The sequence below is a fragment of the Electrophorus electricus genome, chromosome 16, assembly GCF_041902795.1.
Source record: "Electrophorus electricus isolate QZ-2024a chromosome 16, ASM4190279v1, whole genome shotgun sequence".
Lineage (NCBI taxonomy): Eukaryota > Metazoa > Chordata > Actinopteri > Gymnotiformes > Gymnotidae > Electrophorus > Electrophorus electricus.
The window spans coordinates 20744311-20768454 of NC_137512.1; the positions used below are offsets into that span (position 1 = coordinate 20744311).

At 47.8% G+C, this 24144-nt stretch overlaps 1 protein-coding gene across 3 annotated transcripts in view; it reads left to right on the top strand.

Annotated features, from left to right (window-relative positions):
* diaph2 (diaphanous-related formin 2) overlaps positions 1–24144 on the top strand; it is a 354700-nt gene that overhangs the window by 305923 nt on the left and 24633 nt on the right. The window lies entirely within an intron of this gene.

Genomic DNA, 24144 nt, shown 5'->3' on the forward strand with positions numbered 1-24144 from the left:
TAAATCAGCAATTTACTGAATTGCAGTTGTATCTACATGTTTAAACAACTTCTGGGCACTAAGTGTGAACAGAGATGTAGCATAATGTTCCCTTTGTTCTGAAAAAGACATGTAATGACTGCTGCAGACCTCACAGAGAGAGATAGAGAGAGAGAGAGAGAGAGAGAGAGAGAGAGAGAGAGAAAGAGAAAGCCTGGTATTCATGAATTCCATAAATTGCTATGTGCAGAGGCTCCCCTGTATGAGATGACTAATACCTTAGTTTAAAATAGACGTAGGTGTTGAACAGACCCTATCTCCATAAACAGCCTAACGCCAGGGAGAGAGTCAGAAGAGAGGCAGGGCTGTGAAGGCTTTATCAATAGGGCCAACACGCCTGATTCTGAACGGGATGGTAAATCTGCCGGAATCTGCATGGCTGCGTGACCTCCGTCTCCTGGACGGAAGAACTGCTGCCAGATAAGGAGACGCACCAATTCTCCTCCTCCTCCTCCTCCTCCAGAAGGGCTGCCCTCCTCTCTCTTCGGCTCCCCCACACGGGCCTCCTTGTGTGGGTTAGGGCCGATCTTTGTGCACCGGAGCACAATGACTACAGCATGCAGAGTTCACGTTCCCCAAGGTGTATTGTGTGTTTATGTTTGTACTTTCTGTGTGAGTTTATCTATATGTGTGTGTGTGTGTGTGAGTGCGTGCGTGCGTGAATGCAAATATGTCTGTATTAACTCAGGGAAACATACAGTCAGTATGTCATGTAAATCATTAGAATCATAAATGATTGACACATGTCTCGAAAGGCAGCACACAAGAACAAAGATCTTAATCAAAGTAATTTACTCCAGCTTTCACTTCCATTCTAGCATGCACACCCAAATGCAGCCATACACACATTATCGTTAACAGAAAAAAGTATTTTAAAATCAACTGTGCTCTATGCGATAAAACTGAGGTTCTACAGCCAGCGATTCTGACTTGTACAGGATAACTTTATTAATAAGTTCACACTTGTGCTAAATGACTGTCTAAAGCATGGGCTTGATTGCCGATAAGGCCGACGGAGCAGTTATTACATTTTTACAGGAGCCGTTAGTAATGAATTAGATGCTCCTTCCTGCTTATATATCATAAATAATTGAGGAGAGGAATTATTAAGTGCAGAAAAGAAAGTGGAGGCTTTTTTGGCACATTGAGGAAATGACATCAGAACAGCACGCTCCAGGAGTTAGCTGGCATGCCACGTCCTCCAGTCCACGGTCCCCTCCCGTCCTCCTTGGGAACTACCCCTCCACCCCCTCACATGCCAAAGCGCCACCCATCTGTCTTTCATTCTCTACCCACTTCCCATGTTCCTGGCCGAACGTGTTGGCAGCTTGGGCCCACGTCGCGTCCTCCCTGAGGTGCTCGCCGCGCGCTTTCGTGGAGGTACTGCACAAATCGCTCTCGTTAGCGACGAGCCCACCCTCCTTTGCCCGTCCCTTTAATTACAGCACGTCGCAGCCTGACTGTCTGACCCCAGAGTTCACTCAAACGGGCGTCCCGACTGACCCACTCGAGCTCCCGGCTCCGGCCCCGCGGCTCCGGCCAGGAGTTCCACCGGCGTTGGACATCACTCGTTTTGTTTGCGTGCCCATGCCGCTCCTGATGAGGGAGAAGCATCGAGTAAATTGGGGCCAAATGGCGTCCGCCATCGACCGTCCTGCTGTTGTCAGTCATCTCCCCTCATAATAGGAAAGCAGGCCGCTACAATAATTGCTTTGATGGTCCGGCCTGAACAAATCTCTTCTGGGCATAGAAGGAAGCTTCAGAGATGGCAGCCGGAAAGAAAAGGTGGGAATGAATTAAAAGACTCCGTGCTCCTCAGGGGCATGTGTCCTAGATTTTTCAAAGAAAAAAAAATCTAGAAAAGGGGGAAGGGCGGTAATATGCCTTTTTTCTTTGCTTAGGGAAAAAGCGTAGCAATAAACGCAGCAATACACTGCCAATGCCCATCATGCTGAAATGGGTTATTCAGACAGAGACAACAGAAGCTACATAGTTAACTGGCAGTTGGAGAAAGGGTGATTTCAGTGGAAGTAATCTGATTTTGAACGGGGTCTGCTTTATAGGGCTACCTCTGGTTGGCCTTTTGTAAGCAAACAAAAGTTGGCCTCTCTAAAAGGAAGGCTTTGAATGTTTTAAAGACTCCTGAGAATGGAGGTCTAGTGGATATCCTGGGGCCCGCTCCGTCTGGGAGCCCGCTAGGCAGACAGCGGCGTGTCACCGTGCCAACTCCACGGAGCAGCCTGCAGCGGCGTAAGAGGAGAGCTGGAAGCCGCGGCTCCCTTTGTGCTCCTGGTGTCCGTGTGAACTGGTCAGAACACGTGCAAAATGGCTTCCCGGCTTTTCCGGTCCGTCCTGTAAAACCCCAAGTCAAAGTGAAAGGGAGCAGCGAGCGTAATCCCACAGTGATTGAGGTTTTCGGTTACTCCAAAGTCTTTGGAATAGCTGCTTTCTCCTGACCATCTGTTGGATCTGTTCTCCTAGTCTGAGACCAGAACAAGGAGTGCTTTAGGCGTGAGTTAGCGACTGCTTGACTACAGCGTTTTGAAGCAGGGGTTGGCTGGGCGTGTAAGGGAGAGTGGGACATTGTTTAAGGTGGCGGGGGGGGCGAGGCAGGGAGTCAGTGTGTTCGCCGTATTGGGAGGTGCTGGTGCGTTGGAGAGACTCTATAAAGGTCCCTCACATGACCTCTTAATTACAGCTGCCGGCTCCGCTGTGCATGCTGTCATCAATCCACGCCACCGCACAAAGCGGCTTCCCCGTAGGCTCTGTGCCCGGCGCTCAGATGTCACCCAGAACCACTCGCCTTTCCAGGGGCAGGATTGTTTCCCAAGCTCTGCTAGCACACCCCTTTAGTCCCGGTACTACTCCCACACCGCCTCCCCTCTGTTAGAGCCGGGGACCGGCTCTCTTTTTGTTTAAAGCTATTCCCTTTAGTTGTTTTTTCCTTTTGTTCTTAGCGAGGTTGACAGTCCATTACAGTCGTTTGGAAGTGCAGGTGCTAACTGCTTTCAGACTTCTCTTCTTTTCTTTTTTGTTTGAAGGCGAATGGAGTCAACAAGCCATATAAACAGAAAAGTCCATTTGTTGAAGTCAACCAGATGACATACTTTTTTTTTTTCTTTTTCCTGTGGACGTGGAAAATAAGATTGCTTTCCATTCACTTCTCGTAAAATGTTTCTCAAATGATGTTTTCAGGAAAAAAACAAAACAAAACAATAGAAAACCAGTGCATTTAATGAAGGGTAGAATGGCTGTGTGCAGACGCACTCTCTGCTGGAAAGCTACAACATGGCTCATTTAGTCATTTAGATAATCTATTCACCGCCTATCTTGGTTGTCAGTTGCACTGTCCACAAGTTTGAGCTGTGTCTTTTTCTCTCCCGCTATCGCTTTCTTCCCGGTAACTAACACGCCTGGCCGTGCCTCTGTATGAGCGTCGGTAGCAGCAGGAATCTGTTTTTTCTCATATGATGTTGAAACCTGATTACCCACACCACCACCTCGTTAAGGAAGCGAGCCCCGGTGGCTTGTGGGAGAGGCCACACAGCCCGCCGCTGGCCTCGGCTGGGCGTCCGAGGCCCGGCTGCTTGCCGTTCATAATTAACTCCCTCCTTCATAATTCAGCCCGCTCCGTGCTGCCGCGTGTTACGACGTAGCCCCTCGTCCCGCGTCCATGACGTTCGACAGGAGCGGTTCTTCGTACGCGGGCGGACGGTGGCACCGGACACACGGCTCCGGGAACGGGAGAAAACAGCATCTTGTGGTCCTGCTCTGTAATACAGGAGCGCAGAGGTTTACGATCCAATCCGCGGCGAGCCCAAGCTCAAGTGGCGGTGTGTTCCGTTCCAGCTTCTCATGCGCTTGAGTCGGGCAATCGAGGACTGCAGACATGCGGAGGGCTGGAGTCAGTATGCGGACTGGGTGGCTTGGGAAGAAGTGGTGTGTAAAGTGGTGGTCTTCAGTGTGGGGTGGACGCCGTATGACTCAGAAGAGTGTGTGTGTGAGAGAGAGAATGCAGCGAGCTCAGGCTCAGGGTCCAGTATCTAAGGAGGTCACATGCTGTATGAGCTCACTTCCAGAATGGAGTATTAATCAATTTCCATCTGTCCAGCAGTAAATAGAATATGATGGAATTAGAGCATGTTAAACCTTGGTCTTTGATGCATGCTGTTGCTTGGGAGTGTGTGTGTATGTGTGTGTGTGAGAGAGAGAGAGAGACAGCGAGAGAGCAAGCAAGAGAGGGGAGTATGGAGAGAGAGCGAGAGAGCAAGCAAGAGAGGGGAGTAGAGAGAGAGAGAGAGAGAGCAAGCAAGAGAGGGGAGTATGGAGAGAGAGAGAGCAAGCAAGAGAGGGGAGTATGGAGAGAGAGAGAGAGAGAGCGAGAGAGAGAGAGAGAGAGAGCAAGCAAGAGAGGGGAGTATGGAGAGAGAGCAAGCGAGAGAGAGAGAGAGAGAGAGAGAGAGAGAGAGAGAGAGAGAGAGAGAGAGAGAGAGAGAGAGAGAGAGAGAGAGAGAGAGAGAGAGAGAGAGAGAGAGAGAGAGAGAGAGAGAGAGAGAGAGAGAGAGAGAGAGCCAGAGCCGGATTGCAGCACAGTTTCAAGCCCATACATCATTGTCACCACACCTTGGTTCTCCATTGCCAGCTTATTTACTGGCCATGCTCTGAGAGAGAGGAGCAGAGCCTGTCCTCCGCACGCGCCTTTAGTCCCCCTCACAGTCTGGGCTGCTGGTGTTGGGGGTTAATTCATGCCGCATGCCCTGCGAGCAGTCACCTCACCCAGATTCTCTGTGTCACTTCCGCTGGGGATTTCACGCATGCTTCTCTCCTCATACGATTATACGGCTACGCGCTCCATCCCTCCGCCCCGGGGCTCATACCCCATCCAGCCAGAGGGGGGACCTGCACTCTCTGCTTTACTTTTAGTCAGCACTATCCTTCTGTCACAGTGTCAGTTTGATTTATCATAAATATTATATATTGTGCTTCCCGCTGGGCGCGTCGGGGTTTTCAGAGAGAGCTGACAAGGACCCAAGTCTCCAACATTTTATTCAGCGTTTTCTGGCTCCTACCTTGTCTGTCATTTTCAGGTTATCACTGTAGCTCATGGAAGGGAATCTTAAGTGAAGGTGAAGGCTTCCTTTTTTTTCGGCATTTATTTTGAAGCCCGGATTGTATAAATTAGGCGGACTGGCCAACCCACTGCCCTGCGTTTCCACGGGAGCGTGGCGCAGGGAGAGAGAGAAAGAGAGGTCCGCTGCTTCGTGCATGACGGTCAAGAGTTCTGGGTGCTGTCTGCGCCGATGAGCTTCCCGACGGGGAGCCTGACCCTTGCTCTGCTCCGTCGCATGCCGCGATATGCTCCCTGCACCCGGCGGCGCTTCATGAAACTTTTGTGCCCCTGATGGAAGACGCTGGTCCTTTTCTGGGTCAAGTCATTTGCATAGGCGGTGTTTAGGGCAGGTTATGAAGCATTTCTTGATTCAGATGCAAATTCCGCGGTTATCAGCAGCAGCAGCTGATGAATAATGGGGATGTACGAAACACGTGGCCCACGAGAGGAAATGAAAGAGCGCCTCTTTTCTGCTCCGCTGATTTCATTATAGACACTATTATTGGCTTAGAATGGCAACATCTATTATCTGAAGCCTGAATATGACCATTTTATTGGACAGCGATAGACCTTTATTAATACAGAAGCTCATCAAAGAAGCACCACTGGCCCCCCGATGGCACAGCTGTGTCTGCCATGCCGCTCTGTCTCTCCTCTATCCAGGCAGACAGCTCCGCGGGGTGGGTCCCTCTTTCCTGTCATGTTGTTTGTCCTTACATGTCGCTTCCTCCCGACCTTCGCCCACACTGAGGTGGGGCGGCTTCTCAGAAGTAAACAGGAAGTGATCTTTCATTCCGGAAGAGGACAGCGTTTGACCGGCCACTCCTGCCGACGCTGTCCTCTGATCCTGCTCAAACACCGCCACGTTCAAACCGGAACGTTCAGCCTCGAGGCAGATGTGTTTAAACCCCAGAGTTCTCCGCTAATTGTTTGTGTTCTGGTCGTTAAAACATCAACGGATAAATCCTCCTGGGAGTCTTTAGTTAGCCCATGTAGTCTGAGAGGGAGCTCCGCTAGCGTTAGATCGAATTTGATCAAAACTGCCTTGATTTTTGATCTGTGCCCTGTTTCGCAGTAACCGCATGTGCATGCTCCCTATACGTCTCTGTGAATCTCAAAGCTAATGCAGGACGCAGCTACCGTCACAGAGCAGCGCGCGTCCGCTGACTGTAATTGAGGCGGACTTTGTGGAATCGTAGTCGTATTCGGTCCCTTTGTGTAAAGTCTTTTTTTATTTTTTTTTTATTTAGAGCCCTCGATCATTTTACATTGTCTGATTTATTAAGAAACATTGGGAAAGAAATAGAAATAGAAAAGCAATGCTGTATCGCACATTAAAGCCATTTATTTTATGGTTTTCATTCGGAAGGCCTTTGTCTGAGAGAAATAGCAAAGAGAGGAGTTGCAGATGAGTAGGGGGACTCCTCAATTAAATGCTAATGGAAAACTCTGGGGAGGTGGTTTTGTTTTCTCTCAGGTACCGCCTGTTTGTTGTTGTTTGTTACACTTCCCGGTGGATTCTGGATCTTTTTCATCAAGGATGTATTATTTGGTTTAAGTCTTGCAATATGCTGTTGACCAGAGTCTCACGTTCCAATTTAGCTCAGTGTCTGCTACCACAAATATAGATAAGCTGAACATGACACAACCTGTGAAATATTTTATGGTGCTATAATGTTTAACGTTCTCTTCCTCGAGCTGGTTCCGGTAATGTTTCTGTGTATTTTCTTTGTGTTCTTTTGGCTGAAGCATTACAGGAATCCATAAACCTCTCTAGCTCTGAGCCTCCTTTTTGGTGTTTAACGGCCCTTAAATAATGACATGAATAAATATATCTTCCCAACCTGCTGACTAAATATGGCGTTTTCACTGCTTAGAGGGAACATCCTCCCCTCTGTCAGACTCCTTCCTAAAATAAACAGGCATATTATCTCTTTGCCTTAGCATTCTAAGAGTGGATTTAAAGGAAGCCACCCACATGCTCAAAACAAAACAAAACATAGAAGCACACACACACACACCCTTCACAAAGCATGCCACAAAACAACGCTGATAGTATCTAAGGGGAGCAAGAACCAAACTCGCTCGCCTGTTGATAAGAATGACATATTGTCTAGAAAAAATCTAACATTCCTGCAAATCTAATCCTAACAGTCCCAAAAATCTAATCCTAGCATTCCTAAAAATCATTATTTACCTTGTTTATTTTTCACTTTTTCATGTTTTTGTCTTTCTGACCCAACTCAAACAATAGCTAAAGGCAGATCATTACACGGTGACTTCTACTCCAGCCAAGAGAAGTCCCATAAAGGGTTTACAGTGCCTCATGGCTGACAAGCTGACATGTCCTTTTCTCCTGAAAAATATGGTTTTGGTACGATTATGTCTATTTCCACGGAACGTTCTCTTTGCGTGAGCTCAATTTGCTAGGCCCTTCACCTCAGTAGCTTAGCTTTAATCTGCAAAACCAAAAAAGACAGGCTGTTTATAGCCTCTCAAGCCTTTATTTCATTATTTGTCTTAATATAATTTGGTCCTTTTTAATATGTCGCTTTGGGAAGAAGAGAAACATAGCAGTTTATAGTGGGAGAGCAATAAACAAAATTACGGCAGTGATGAAAAAATCTAAAGTTTTTCCATGATTTTAGGGGAAAATGTTTTAGTTCAACACTTTAATTCAACCCCTCGCGCCGCCTCGCTTGCAGTGATATGACACAGACCTCGACATTCCACCACGCATGATGTCAGACCCGAACCGTATGCGTCATCCCACTGCGTCAGGGTGCTGACGGCAGGGCAGGACACCGTGGCGTTCCTTCTCAGCCACACTGAACAGCTACGGTCCCGGCCCGTTAGGAGCGGGCAGGCAGGCGCATGCAGCTCCGACGGTGAGGCCCCATTTCTCCCAGCTCATGGCTCTTCATTAGAAGTTGATTTTCTGTCAGGGAGGATCCTGTTCGAATTAGTGCCAGCCGCTCGGACAGCTGTGGGTTTTATTGATTTATTTATTTTAGTTGTTTATTTCTCGGCACGCTTTCTATTTTTAATCGTACCGCAGTCCCTGTCTGGGCAGCGGAAGCCTGGCGCGCGCGGCTCTCCGTCCGCCGTCCGGGATATCTGTCTCTTACTCTACCTGCTGCACTAATAATTCTTTTCTGAGTTCTGCTACAAGGAGAAAATTCTTGATAAAGTGAGGAAAAAATGCAAAATATAATTAATAAAATTCTTGACGTAATAAGTTTCAATTAAAGGGCAGTTGTGCGCGTGGACTGACACTCTGGAGCTCTTGTCTGGTTTGTCTGTTTGGTAGCTCAATATACCAAAAAAAACCAAAAAAACACAACAACAGGTGGTTCTTGTCACAGTATGAGTATTTTTTTTTCCTTTATAATAACATGAAAGACTTTTTGTTTACCTGCTACTTTTCTTGTAGACACCTGCTCTCCTTTGTGTTCCTTCAATATAATTTGTCTGAAAGGGTAGATCGATCACTGCTTTCTTTCATTGTTTGTTGTTGTTGTTGTAGTTGTTGTAGATTTTTTTTTCCCCCCCACTCATCCTTTCTTTCACTCTCCGGCTGCAGTAGTGCGACATCCGCGGCGAGGCGCTGGCGTGATCTCCCTCCTCCCTGCTGCCTTATCCTGCCTGCTCATTAGGTCTGCCACTAACCCCCGGAGGGAGGAGCCGGTACCCGACGCGTAATGGGGTCAGGCCGGGCGGCGGCCCCCCGGGTCCCGGCGAGAGCGGGTTTTGCGTGCGTCTGCGAGAGAGCGCGTGCGTGCGGGTTGAAGTGGACAGTTGTGCGGGGCAGGTTTGTGCGGTTGACCCCAGCAGGCGAATAGGCTGTGTCTCTCTCAGCCTCTGCAACCACCCTGCCTTCTGTGATTCCTGCATTCTTTTTCCTGGCAAGAAGTCAGTATTAATGAACCTCTTGGCTTCTGCGCAATGGTGTCACAGTGGGCATAGATATATATATGTGTGTGTGTGTGTGTGTGTGTGTGTGTGTGTGTGTGTGTGTGCGCGCATGCTTTTGAAAGCAGCTAGCCTTTTGCTCTCCATTGTGAGACGAGGGATGCATCTCTTATTCTTTATCACATCGAATAAACATGCTGGGTGAATGTGCAGTCCTGGCCCAGTGACAAACGACCGTAATGTTGAGAGGCCAATCTCCACATTTCCAATGCAATTCATTAGGGTTGCGAGGGAAACAGCCTCTGTTTGTCTTTCTGCATGTCTTTCTGTCTCTGTTTCTCTTTCTCTGTCTCTCGCTGGAGTACATGACGGGGAGAATATGGGAATTAGCCAGTTGAAATCCACCAGAGGCTGGAGCAGACTGAGGCGACACACTCCTGCCAACAGTGACATTTTCCTGAGTAATAACACCCAGCCTTATCTGAGCTTAGAGCATCTGCCTTGGCTTGGATGCTGTTGTATCTTAATATGTTCCATAAATGAAAATCTATTACCAGGGTAACATTCACTGTAATATAGGGTTTTGATGTAAAGAAATCCAAGATTAGTATGGAAATCTACATGGCACGCTGCATTCCTATGTTTCTCTCTGTGTGTGTGTGTGTGTGTGTGTGTGTGTGTGTGTGTGTGTGTGGACACACGTTTGAGACTTTAAGGCCACTTGGGGTAGCATGTTAACCAGAGGACCAGCCGGTGGAGCAGATGTTCCTCCTCCCATTGGAGTTGTCACAGGAGGACCTTTAATCTCCTGCCTGCGCTCCTCTGCGGACCTACAGCATCTTCATATCCCAAACCCCCCCCTCCCCCCGGCCCGTTCGAGGTCCCGCGCACTGTGGCTACACGTCACACACCCATGCCATCGCCAGTTTCCGTCACTCGTTTACCGGTTTTCCATCCTCGGCAGTTAACCGTCCACTGTACGAACGCACTGCCGCTTTCGGGGTTTCTGCTTCCCAGAGCCGGTGGTTCAGGTCCCTGTGCTGGAGCTCACTGGAGGCTCCGCTAAGCCCCGTTGGCAGGGAAGGATTGGGAGCACCCCCAGTTGGTTGTGAGATTTATGACATGAGATAGAAAAGGGCTCATGTTGTATGATCATGGATTTACAGCCAATGTCAGCGCAGTGATTATTGTGTGTCTATATATAGCAAGTATTATTCAGAGTGCGTTACTAGCTGGCCAGCGAGGAGAGTCCTTACTTTGTCCTTGTGAAATATGCGAGACGTAAAGACTGCGATGCCTCTCATTCGCCATCTTTAAAGAATCCCTACAGGCCATCAGTCATTTTACAAACATGATCTCGTTGCCTCATATGCTTTGACTTTGTATAAAGTACGGAATTCTTTTCTGGAGTAAACAAGGTGTGAGGAGATTGGTGAAAAGGGTGTGCTGTGGGTTATCTTGCTGCCATGGGCCACTGGAAAATCATAGATTTCAATATATGGGAGAAGGCAAAATGAAGGACGCTGTCTCCCGTTTACCCCATCAAACAGTGCTCCTACGCAAAAGAAACCGAAATGAGCCACAAATTGCCAGCAAATGATTTCTTGCTCTCGGGGATAATAGACTACTTTGTAGAGTCTTTGATTTTCTCTTTTTTGGGCTTCTTCCCCGTGTTTACGCAGCTGTCTGCTGGCTTCTCTGATGGAATCCCTATTGATAGCTGTCAGGCGGCGTTGCTGGGCAAGCTGGGTGCGAGTGGAGATGGGGGGCGCCAAGGCCATCGTACAGAGGGCACATCTGTTAAATCTCATGGCTGGGCCCAGTGAGACGGTGTGGGGTGGCCCCAGCACCAGAACTTTTGTCGAATGGATTTTACACCCCCTCTGGGGGGAACATGTAGGTTGCCCTTTAACTGCGATTAAATGACTGTGATTGGGGTTTTAAATGATGTTATTTTAGTAAATGTACTGAAATAAGATGCACTGAATCTCCTATTAAAAAATTTAAATTACAGACAAACACAAATCATAGACAGGAATCACAGACAGCTCGGCGACTTGGCAACTGTGTTTAATAACCAGTAAACATCCATCAGTTCGTACAAACACATGCCTTACTTAGATTAGCAACTGAATACTGTAATATTCTACAAAGAAAACGACACAGGTCTATGACAAAGACCTCAACACACCACGACAGAAACACAACTTCAGCTGGTCTGGGTGTTTTGACCCACAGCTATTAGCCATTGTCATGTAAAGTTAACATTTGAGCTACAGCTGGGCTTATCGCAAATTTAGCTAGCATTCAGCAGCTTGCATTTCTTATTGTGCGCGCTTAGACTTCATTAAGGCATTTTGCTAAAACACGAGACTGCCTCAGTCCACATCGACAGCTTGGCTGACCTGGCGGGCTGAAGTCTGCAATGCTGATTTGAATTCAGTCTTCGCAGGAATCTTTCCAGTCTGCTCCGCTTTCCCTGTTGAGTCCTTTTTGAATGCTACTTGCGCCAGATGTGTTTCTCATTGAAGTTGCATGCGGTTTTCCATGAATACACTTTTTATTGTATAGAACGGGTTATTGCACATGGCCATGGAAGCTCTGAAGGTCGGCCAACATTTTGCAGCAGTCAGGACAATAGGACTCGCTCGCAATGTGGTGGGGACTTAAACATTAACTTCTCGCCGCAGTCCCTTCCGGCAAGTTTTTTTTTTTTTTTTTTTTACGGTGGTGTTGCTTGGCCACAGCAAACTCTGAACCAACAACTTCGGCATTCGTTAAGCGCAGTACGTGCGTGCTGAACATTCAGGAACATTCTGTGGACTGAAGGCTGAAAGCCATTCATTTCATCTTACTGTTTCTTCCTCCAAAATGCTCAGAGATTTCTGCCAGCTCTATAGCTGCTGTAGTACAGTCGCCATAGCTCTGCCTTCTCAACACCCAGATCCCCTTAAGCTAGGCCTCCTCCAAACATGCTTGACGACCCCTGGTGACTGAATGGTACATCTGTTGCTGACCTTCCACGAGAGCTCGAGGAAGCTCCATCGTAATTTTGCCAGGCATTCTGAGGCCCCTGTGACAACCTCTGTGGCACTAAGCAGTTTTCTGACTGCTTCTGTGTGTTTGGACAATCCCCTAGCTGCAGAATCGTCTAGATCATACAGACAGTGAGATAAAGCTGATCTATTGACGGTGCCAAAATCAAGGCAGCTTCTACCCTGCGCACAACAGTTTCACATGCACGAATGCCACCGATCTCAGCCAACAACGTAACTCAAATAAGTTTAGAAGTTGCTTGTGATAAAAGATGCCCACTCCACCTTTGTTAAGTAGCTGTTTTGGCTCCTGTCCAGTGTACATGACTGCTATTGTTGGATTTTTGATGAAATTGTATAGCAAGTTGCACACATTAAAAACAATTATTCCACTGCGATCTCAGGTGATATTATACTAAAAATCGCAAGATGAAAGTGGTGATGGAAGCCGTGAACATAAGGCATGGCCCTGCCTAAAGTTCTGCATAATCGTCTGCACTCCTCTATCTCTGCCACACATGAGAGATTGAGAGACGCTCCATCATAAACCTGGCTCAGCATTCCAGCTTTGCCGAGCCCAGCCTTTTCCGACTCTGTAATTATTGTTAGGTTTTAAGCGTCTCCTTCTCAGCTGTCGCTATCACACGCAGATGTACTGTGACCTTCTAGTCATCCCCAACAAAAGCGAACAATGATGGAAACGTGTCTTCGTCCCATCCGCCTGATGTCTTCTGTCCCTAAACTACTCATGGTTGGAATGATTTGCAATACTACTAGTTGGGGGAAACTGAGCTGTGAGTCAGCAAAACCCGGATGGAAAAGATTTCTTCTAAATCGTCTGATTGACTTGTCACCAGTAACGGTCAGGCGTGATATGTACAGCATGAACAAAATGGGTGCTGCAGGGATGTGGGAGAGTTGCTTTTTGTGAATGTACTCAGCATTATATTTCCTTGTGTTCAGAGCAGACAGGACTGTGGGTATATCTCTGGCAGGTGTGGGGACCACATTTTTTATTTATTTATTTTTTTACTCACGCTCCGTAGTAGATCTGACATGTTATCACCACGGGATCTAATCAAACTCACTAACAATAACATACCCCGATAGAAGGCACAGCATCTGCCGTGCGGTAGCCTGGTGAATATTTAAACTCTCTAACAACCCTGTCCTGTTGATCAGCATCCCATGGTCATGGAAGCGGGGAGAGAGAAATTCCAGGTAGGCGGTTGGTATACATTAAATTGTAATGCTAGAGATCGGCGTGAAACGCTGCGGGTGAAGCTGCCAGCGCACTTTAATTTTTCAATGCTGGGCGGAGAGCCGCGTGGCAACGGAGGTGTTGTTGCGTCATGGTCCTGGCATTGCTTCGTTGCTGCAGTCCCTGAGCTCCTGTTCGGAGAGGCCTGGGCCCCGCGCAGCGCTATGAAAGAGTGATGAGGGGCCCGGGAGAGGCCCTGTGTACAGCACTTTATTCAGAACTGCTGACTTATTTATAGGTGTCGGAACAGTGTTGTTTGCTTGTTTTATTGAAAACCTTGCGGGTAAAGTGGAGAAAAGCTGGCATGCAAGCGCCCTCTCCGGGGGATTCCCCCTGCAGAAATCTTCTTGCCGATAAATAAGTCAGGGGGGCGATGAATTTTTCATTTTGTGCGAGATGCGTTGTCGCCAGGGCGTCAGCGGGGACGTGTTGTTAGCCCCGCGCGCGTGCCGAGAAACAACCTCCCCTCGGGTCGGAATCCCCCCCCCCCAAGGAGCTGCCAGCGCACTCATCAGCCGCAATTAAGCCAGGCACCGCCACCCACAGCCCTGCTCCCGGGCAGGCTGCCGGGAACGCGCGGTTTCCGAGCTGGAGGGTTGGGCGGCAGCGCAGCACCTCATATTTCACGTTGGTCACGCGACCCGGGCGGGCCTGCGACTGATTTAGTGGTGCAGTGTCACTTCTTGTACTCCGTGACCCGCGTTTAACAGGAAGGGGGAAGGAGACAGGAGAAGTTTGCGCCCAGTGGCTGGATGAAAAATGGTTGTGAGTTGTGAAGCCTGACAGTGCAGATGAGGGTAAAACCAGGTGAGCGATACAAAGAAGGACAATGCAAAGAAGCAAGGAAGGGAAAAGAAAAGCAGAGGGGCGGCGCGCCCGCCTTCGGTGCCGAGGAAGGTGGAGGTCGACGCGGCTCAGCTGAGAGGCAGGTCCTGACGGTAACGCAAATGGGGAACTAAGAATACAGCTACTGGTCATTCGTGTCTGTGATGGAGGTGCAGGTTTAGTAGCTTGGAGAGGTGAGGAAGAAGGTTGAGGTGTGCAGCCCATCAGAAGATGTGTTTACTGGGACCGAAAGTGCTCTTTGACGTGAAGGATGCAGGGAGCACACTCGCACTGTAGCGCTCTTCTTTCTGTATTTATTCACTTATTTCTTCTTTTTTTATAGTCTAACGTGCTTGGCAAACGGCCTTAAGGGTCTCAGGACGGGAGCCCCTCCGTCATCTTCTTGCTCTTTTTTTTTTTTTGCACAAAAGAAAACATCAAAGGAAAGATAGGTAAATAAATAAATAAAAGGACGACATGTTTTATTTAACTGCACGTCTGCATAAAGCATCCTCTGAGTGCGAGAGAGAGAGAGAGAGAGAGAGAGAAAGGGGCCCAGAGGCTTGGTTGCAAGGGGAGAGTCCTATTTCATGACCCGCTTCTAATGGGAACCTGCGCAGCTTTATTCGGGCTCCGTGTTGTGAACGTGGAACACCTTCACGAGTCCGGCAGACCGCACCACTTGCGGTCTGCACCTTCAGGGCTCTTGTTCATATCTGCAGGTTCAGAGCAGTGCAGAAGGGCATCAGTGACTTGGCAGTCAGGGTTTGTAATGGTCAGTTACGTCTGCCTAATTCTGTCATTATTGTTTTAGTTTTTTTTTCCACTTGTGGAGGTTGTGCCTCCACAGGTGACCTGCCATAGACCGTATATTGCACATTGCAGCCAGATTTATGGCGCGCACACTTCTTCCTGAAGCCGTACGCGGTGATACAATGCCGTGTGACATCAGATTTAATGGAGGAGGAGATAGAGACATGTATGCTCAGTCTTGTCTACTCTAGTCACACTAGTGTCTCTCACTTGTTATTTATGATGCGTCTAAAATTCAATCTCATTTTAAGAAGAAATGGAATAAAACAATCTATCGATCTACACCACATCAACACTATCCATCTGTGTTTATCTTTCTGTCTGCATTCACCATTACGGTTGTTTCTTCTTTTTTTTTTTTTTTTTCTCCCCACCTTGCTTTTTCCTCCTCTATTTGTTTAGTGATCCATCAGTCAATTTACCTTATCATGCTGCCAAACCATCCATTTACACTTCCATCTGTCTGTCAAGCTATATCTTAGTATCCATTTGTCTAACTATCTCTCGGTCTGCTTTTCCTGCTGTCAATCAAAGCTCCTTGCTGGATGTACACTTTTCTTTGGCTGCGGTTCAGGCCTCTTAAAATGGGCGGAGTCTGTGCTCCCCAGCCCACTGCCAGTCGTCTCTGCAAACCGGCCCTCGGCGTGATACTCGGCGTCCAAACTAAAATCGGCATTTCCTTTTTTCACCTCAGAAAATCCGAATCTGCCACTTTTACTGCACTGCTGAAGGGCGTCAAATCAAACCACACATAAACAACCAGACTGTGACAGCCCGTTTCATTTGAAGTGGCTGATTTAGAGTCGGCACCACAGCAAGAAATGTCCCCTTTCTTGCCAAACCACAGGGAAAATCACACACTTAAGTGCAAGTTCATTTAAATCTTTTTTTTTTTTTTCTTCCCCTCACCAACTCAAAAGAGGCAATGAGTGGCTGACCTGCATAATCACAGCCGATGGGCACCCTGTCACTAATCCCCCGGATCTTCTGGATAAGTACCGACGGCCTCGGCCCGAGCACGGCTGCGGCAGCGCGTTCGTCCTCCCCTCCATGTCTTTGGCATTAGGACGGGCGCCGGCAAAGCAGGCCGGCGCCAGACTGAGCCGAAGCAGGTCACTGCCTTCTAGGCTGTGACCCGGCAGCGCGTGGCGCCCGGGCGCCGTCGGTAGCGCCGCCGGCCGCCCGGATCCCCCACCGCGCACCAATCAGTCCTGGATGATCGGCAAGGAGCCCCCCGGGCCTGGAGCATGCTAGCCTGATGGATTAACCACTCTCCTCTCCAGAGTTTGGCTGCAAGGGCAGAGATATTGCCAGAACCCCCATCTGCCCCTCAAGTGACACAGACCTGCCTTCCAGCAAGATCCCTATCCCACTGGGCACAGCCTTCCAGCCAAGGCGGCTAGAGCATCTTGGTTTACACCCACCAACACTGCGCTTGAAAACAAATCTCTCAGATTTGCTACAAGGTTTTATGTGGCCCAGTGTTATGGAGCAGAATTATAGCAGCAGCACTGAACAGAGGAGGCCCTAGCAGTTGGTACACTCACCGTTTACATTTAAGCAGGGCCGAAGCCGTTGCGTGGCTATGTCATCAATCAAAGGTGACAAAGTGTGATACTTACAGAGCAAAGCATCAGAATACAAGACGTTGGGATGATGGACATATCTAAACTTTCACACGCAAATGAGATTCCTTGAGCAAGCCTGTTTCTGTAGGAGAGAGCAAGCAGACACCAACTCTCGATTCATCTCTGTCTGGAACGTAGCAATAATGTTAATTGGTCCCATTTGAATGAAGGTGACCTGATCATCATAAAATGACTAATAGTGTCTATAGTGATGTTTCCTCTCGAGAAACCACAAAATCAGTGTTTACTGACCTGGTAACACATCTGATTGTGAGTGCGTTGTTTGCTACGTGTCTTTCCAAGCCGTGCTCCAGGCAGGCAGGCTGGCACGTTTGTATGCCTGCCTACTGTCTGATCCCGAGTTAATTCCAATTTTGTAATGGGCCCGAGACCTCTCGTCCTCCAGGAAACTAAAACGTCTTTGGGAAAGTAAGCTTTCAGAAAGACATCACGACGTTCACAAACCACTTCCAGTTTGTAGACATAGCGCATAACAAGGAGTTTCTACTCAGCCTGACACAGCCTTTTATAAAAGTCATTAGAGAAAAATAAGGAGCATTGGACAAAGGCAATTCTCCACTAACTGCGTTTTCCGTAACCAAATGGAGTATCGAAGCGTGGCTCTGTTCAGTCCGACAGACTCTGGTCCAACCCGTCTGTTTCTCGGGGACAATTACCAGAATTTGAAATTGCTTTCATTTCACAGCACCTTGGAGAGGAAAGCAAATTCACACTATTGTGGAGAAGTCAACAGCAGTCTGTGTAAACTGTTAATCATTACGCGGTTTTACGATCATATAAGCCAAGCATCAAACCCCTTTTTTGTTACTTCTTGATCATGCTTGATCAATCTGTTTTTATTTGTTTTTTAAGAGCAACTTACAAAAGTTTCCAGAAAGGGTAGGGAGGAAAAAATAAATAAACTTGCGCAGAGGACCAACTGCGTACTGACCCGGAGTGTTGAGGAGAGAACAGAGTATATTATGACTTCTCTCCTTTTAGCCCCAGTCTGTCTATAACTACACACACGTATTACAGCTGGAGCACACTTTTGCACAGAATCACAGGGTTGGTGATCAGCACTGTGGATTAGCCCAGGGCAATGATCGATTTGAAAGGGTCTCTCATCTGACTGTTTGGTGTATCTGTGTGTGCCTGAGCTTCTCTGCACCTTTCTTTTGGACGGCTTTGGCCGACGGTGTCGAAAAGCATCCCAAAATCTGTCAGTCTTCCAACTCTTTATGATACCAAGCTGGTCTGCAGCTCAGAAACCGTCTCGTTTGTCCATGGGAGCCCGATGAGGAATCACTGCGGCTGCGAGTCTGTCAGGCTTTTCATTTCTAATCACACAGGGCCCTGCTGCCGGGTCTGTAGGCAGGCAAAAGAGGGGGCCTGTCTGACTTCAGTAGATGCCAGACACAGTTTCTCTTCCTTCCCCTGTTTGTCCCTGGTACAGAGCTGTCAGTGCTTTCCCACCGTGGAGATAAACTAGTGCCTCTCTCTCTCTCTCTCTCTCTCTCTCTCTCTCTCTCTCTCTCTCTCCCTCCCTCTCTCCCTCTCCCCTCTAAAAATAAGCATTTGTTTATCGACACGTGTAGTGATTTCTAGCTCTCCTGCACCGCATTGTGTGCAGAGCTGTCAGGAGACATTACTCTTAGACATAGCGCCCCTTTCAGCCCTGGCCAGCCGAGAGGAAGAGAGAGAGAGAGAGAGAGAGAGAGAGAGAGAGAGAGAGAGAGAGAGAGAGAGAGAGAGAAAGGGAGAGAGAGAGAGAGAGAGAAAGAGAGAGAGAGAGAGAGAAAGGGAGAGAGAGAGAGAGAGAGAGAGAGAGAGAGAGAGAAAGGGAGAGAGAGAGAGAAAGGGAAAGGGAGAGAGAGAGAGAGAGAGGGAGAGAGAGAGAGAGAGAAAGAAAGAAAGAAAGGGAGAGGGAGCCAGGACAATACCCAGAGCTTGGGGGTTAGCAGGATAGACAGACTATAGTGAAACCTGCCTTTTAACTAAAGGGTTCGGTCCTAAATCAGAACATGAAACTTTAATGCACTAGTCAAGGTAGACACATTGGGGGAGGTTGGGTGGATTAAATATCTGGGTCACTCACCCAGGGAGGTGCGTAAGCACATCTGAAGAGGATCTGCCTTTGATTGAAAAGCATGATAGAAATGTAGGCAGCAAGACAAATTTAGCTTCAGCTCGAATGGGCAAATTTGCCCCGTTTTAATTACCATTTCAGTCTTATTTTCATTATTTAACAGGTTGCCAGATTAGACGTATACATGCCCGTGATGTACATCAATCACTTAGGAAGCGTATGAGTGAGCATGCATCCCTGGCTCGGAGTTCCAAGCCTGTCTGGTCTTTCGCCGGCTCTGAAGTTTGATGGCGAGCTTTGTGCTAGCAGTCCCCACTGGCTCATTCACCACAGCTCGGTTTGACAAATGTCCCAGGGCTCCTGTGAACATCCGCGTTTCCAGCCACACATGCTCCGCTGAAGGCGGGATTACACCATCTTGCCTCACCAGTTTTTCTCTGGGACGTCTCCCTTTCTCCGGTTACAGTAGAGAATGCACTTAAGAGCTCATGTCTCCGCCTCAAAATAAACAACGAGACATCAGCCAGTCAGAAGCTTCCTGTTGTGTTCTGTTCAGTGCTCAACAAGAACATGGGCACGGGACGCTCATGGATGTTTTGTAGTCTCCGAGAGACACACCCTGTCGTGATTTTCGGTTGTGTCCTCCGGTTAGCTTTCTTCTGCATCACGTAAATTATTCAGTAAGGTTAAAATGACACATTTATTTAAGTGAAGCTATTTTCCTTGTAACATCACATTGATTCATATTCACACTAGAGACTTTCTTATTAGGTGAGTTGTGACCTTTATTAGCACTGTGATTTAAGTGCTACTGTTCAAAAGAGGATTACTCTCCCTGTTGTTATCAGCAATGGTAGCGATGATATCAGTATGTGATATTATTTTAATTTTCAAGGATTAAATTCTAGCAGTCTGGTTGGAAAACATGGCTGACTTTTTTTTTTTCTTTTTTTGTATTTTCCCAAATCAGTTCAGATGAAACATTGTGTAGGTGTATTCCATCGTATTTTCAGCATTTGATTCCAGGAGTCTTCAGGCATCCACTGTGGCTCTCGCCACAGTCATTAGCACTGCAATTTGTTCCCACAGCACCCATAAAGATGTGGGGCCCCAGGCCATGGTGTGTGTGTGTGTGTGTGTGTGTGTGTGTGTGTGTGTGTGTGTGTCTGTGTGTGTGTGTGCCCGTGTGTGTGCGCGCGTGTGTGCGCATGTGTGTGTGCGTGGGTGGGTGGCTGAGTGGGTGTGTGTGGATGAGTGGGTGTGTATCAGGTTCCCAAGGATAAGACTCTGCCTCGGTGCCTTTGACCTTACATTTTCTGGTGGTTGGAACAAAAGCCACTCTCTTGTCTAACTCCGCTCTCCTTCTTCAAAGCACTTTGTCAGCTTTGTAGGTTTTGCTGTCGTTGCTCTGTAGAGTACAGCTAACAGAGGAACTTTTCTGCCCCCTGACTCTTTTTCTTTAGTTCTGGTTTCTGCTGCTGGTGCTCCATTATTCGTAGTGCATAGGTCTGCTCAAAGCAGAGCATAGATGGGGAGAGTTGATAGCTAGGAGAACTAGAGCTCTCTCTCTCTCTCTCTCTCTCTCTCTCTCTCTCTCTCTCTCTCTCTCTCTCTCTCTCTCTCATAGGTGCTCTCAAAGTAAACATGTTGTGTCAACATATGGGCCACAGAGATTTAATAACCTTTATTGTGTTTTGTCTTCAAAAATACAAGGTGAAGTGTTTTTAAATGTGGGGGTTTATAGTTTTTTTTCTATAGTTATACATTTTTTATTATTATTATTTGGCCTGACCGCAAACATATTTAATGGATGAAATGTTTATTTGAAAACGCTGAAAATGTTGATAGAACTTATGACCCAGACTGATTTTGCTTAGCACCAAAGCACTTACCTGTGTTTACATTCTTTGAGGACCTACTTTGATTGCTCCTTGTTTATTATTTGTACAGTCCACCTCTTGGGAGAGGGCCTCCAGACGACGTGGCATGATCTAATTATGAGAGGATGACAGTCAGGCAAAATCCATTAGGCCATTAATCTCTTTAGAAGAATCAAGAGGGTCGTTATGAACCGATCACTCAATCACAAGAGCCTTGCCCGATCCTCTGCCTGTCTGCCTGTTCACCTCCTCTGTGGTAGCTGTTTTACCATCTCTGCTCTGATTACGCCCCCTGCATAATCCCAGGCCGGCCCACGTCCGTCCCAGCGCTCCGAGTCGTTATGACACAACCGCGGCCTGCACATGCCGCTGCTGACTCATCCCTTCGGCACGTTTGCTAAGCGCTTCGGAAACCACGGCATCAGTCTCATTAATGAACTTCAGGAGCGTAGACGTCTCTCTGCCACTCATCTTTGGCCTCTTTCCCTCCCCTCCTTCGCTTAAAGGTCAGTCAGTTCTAGGACAGGCAGGTAAAGAGGTGGGGGGGGGAAAGAAAAAAAAAGCTACCTAACACAACTGTGATTAGCGCCTGGGTTTTTACCAAGCTCTGTGGTAACGCTTGTTTTTTTGTGGATTGTCATTGTTCTAGAGGAAACCTGTAAATAGTTGTGTCCTGGCAGAAATAGCTGCTTATTGCACGATTGTTACCGTAGACGGTTGTTTTGGTCAATTGGGCTGGTGCGTTACAGCAGAGGACACAGGAAAGCTATTAAGCTCAAGTGAAAAGATAGAGAAGGATGGCTCTGTTTCATCCTCCGTTGAAGGGGGTTGGCTTTCTCACACCCATTTGTTTTAGCAATTATATTTGTTCAGTGTGCCGAGCTCCAGCCGATCATCTCAACGCATTTCTCGTCACATTGTTTTCCTCCACTCACCAGATGTGCCGAGTCATCCGACGTCACCCTCCGAAACAGGCAGTGATACCTTCCTCCATGTTCAATTTGGAGCGCAAACGTGAGGAACCGTCGTCAGCCCTCCTGAAACGCGGCAAAACGCGGTAGACCGGGCACGGGCCCTCGGTATGCCCACGAAATAGGCGTCTTTGAAGCAATTGCTCAGCAATAGCTCCGTTTAGTCCGCTTTCGTGCTCACCGCATCTCGCCTCTCCTCCACTCCTCTCGCTCACCACTTCGGTCCCTCTTCTCTTTAATCTTTCCTCCTCTCTCCCTCCCACGTAGACGGTGCCGCGCTGACCCCGTAGTTAGAAGCAGAAAGGCAGCGTTCTCCAAAAGGAATATTTGAATGCCGACTAGGTCTGAGGGTAAGAGGAAGAGACCGAGAGAGAAATGAGGGCACGTTCATAGGAATTGCAAATCAAAAAACCCCTGAAATGCGATGAGCATATTCTTACGCCAGTTCTGAAGTTTTCTTTTGTTTTCCTAACTGCCGTCGATGTTTAATTGCGTGTGTGTTTGGCACTGGGCGAGGCTCCAGGCCTTCAGGCAGGACGGGCCCCTACAGTGGCTTTTAAGCTTTTTTTTTTTGGTCTCTTTTTTTTAAGTGGATGAAAGTCTCATCTGCCATTTAAACTCAAAATCTGAATTTCCTGCAAATGCAATACATCGAGTTCAAGGTCACCGTTCTAAACTTTTGCTAATGCAACAGGAAATTGTCCTCCGAAAGCAATTGAAGCCGCCGTTCCATTTGCCGCGGATTCTTTTTGTTCTCCGCCTCCCACTCTTTCTGCTCTTGCCTTTTTTTTTCCCTCCCACCAGCCCGCGCGCTCGCTCTCCCTCCCTTTACCTTCTCGTCCCTTTGCAACGGCATCTTCACGGAGTCTCTCTTGCTCTGCAGAAGCTGTGTTATTAACGCACTCCCCCCCCCCGGCTCGGACGCTCGATCCTGTTCGGCTCGTTATCCGAAACGTATCCCACTTTCGCCTCTCTCATCCTCTCGGTATGATCGGTGCTGCCGTGGCCTAATACCCGGTGACGGTCAGTGCGGGGGCAGGTCTGCCTGTGTGCCGTGGGCGACTACAGCTGATGCTGCCACTCGGGTGTAGAGGCCTGTCCTCTCCACCTGCCACATGGATGCTGCCCAGCCTCTCTGCTGCCCGTGTCTGGACTGTGGTGTGGACTTGTGTAACCTCGTATTGGGAGGACCACTGTCGCCAAGTCCAGCTTTCGGAACGGGTTTCCCTAATCTGACACCTCTATCCAGTCTATGGAATTCAGCATGTAACGATGCAGAAAGAAACTCCCTGGTGATTCTGGAATAGTTTTTTTTTATTATTATTTTTTTTCCCCTTCCCTCTGTAGACGGGGCCATAAATAAATACACTCAAATGTAGATCGCACTGGAACTGATAGAAGATAGCGAAGATAAACCGAGAGACGTACAAGAGACTGATCATTACTAAAGCTTAAACCTCTTAGATGCTCCAATTATCATCTGATCTTTTGAACGTGCTGTTATGAATTAGGTCTCACCGAGATGCGGATACAGCAAACCCTGTTACTCCCCTGTGCTTTTAAACCAATCCGAATGTTAATATGTCTGTATTAATATGTAAATGATTGCAAATTATTTCTATATATATGGACGTAAAAGCTAGGCACGGGTAGCACTCCCCCATATGGTTCCTGATTGTGTGTAGGCTTCCAGCTCACAATGCCCTTCGAGTCAGCGCTCAGTCAAGTATGAGCCGCATGAATCCAAGCCTTAAGTAACGTCAGCAGTATATATATTTTTTTTCTTTCCAGCCTCTTTCATTTGTCCTCTTTAATTTCCTGGGCTACGTATGTCAAGTATACTGCCATCATCTAAAAATGTAACCAGGAGACACGTATCCAACGGTTCCCAACTCCTAGCATGACCAAGCCCGCCGGCTCGCCGGTCAGATACCGGACATCTCCCGGGCTGAGCTGACCTATGGCTCACTCATGCTGTCATCTGATGAACTCCAGAGTTGAAGGGTACGCTGACTCTCAGCCTTGTTCTGATGGCAGTCACTGACTTAATGTGTAAGCTTTCTTTTAGCAAAGAATAAAGAAGTGTCTGCCAGACTATCTTTTTGTACCCTCTTGGTTAGCACCTGCTAAAAGCTTTAAAAAGCTGCTTTAGTTAGTAGCTTATTACCATTAGCCGCTGCGCAGTAATCTACAGAGGGTCTCGGTAAATGACTGGAGCAAATCTGGGCAAGTTCAGATGACGAAATGCAGGCAAAAAAGAGATTTGTGAAGCGTCCAATGAGCTGCTTGGAGGGAGTGAATAATAAGTCACCGGGACCGAAGCCCCCAAGGGCCAGCCCTAGGATGCACAACTGCCAAAGTCTATATATTTATACATTTATTTTAAAAATGCATTGACCAAAATGACCTGAAAAAACGAAAACTCTTGTCATTTTAAACAATGCTGATTTACATTAATAGAAACGGCCGAAATTTGTGGTGGAGCCATGGCAAGGTTGTCAGAGAGTCGCTCTCAGTCTCGGGGTTTGGAAACGTCTCTCCCTTCCCTGGGAGTGATCCTGAATCCCAGCCTGCTGCCTAC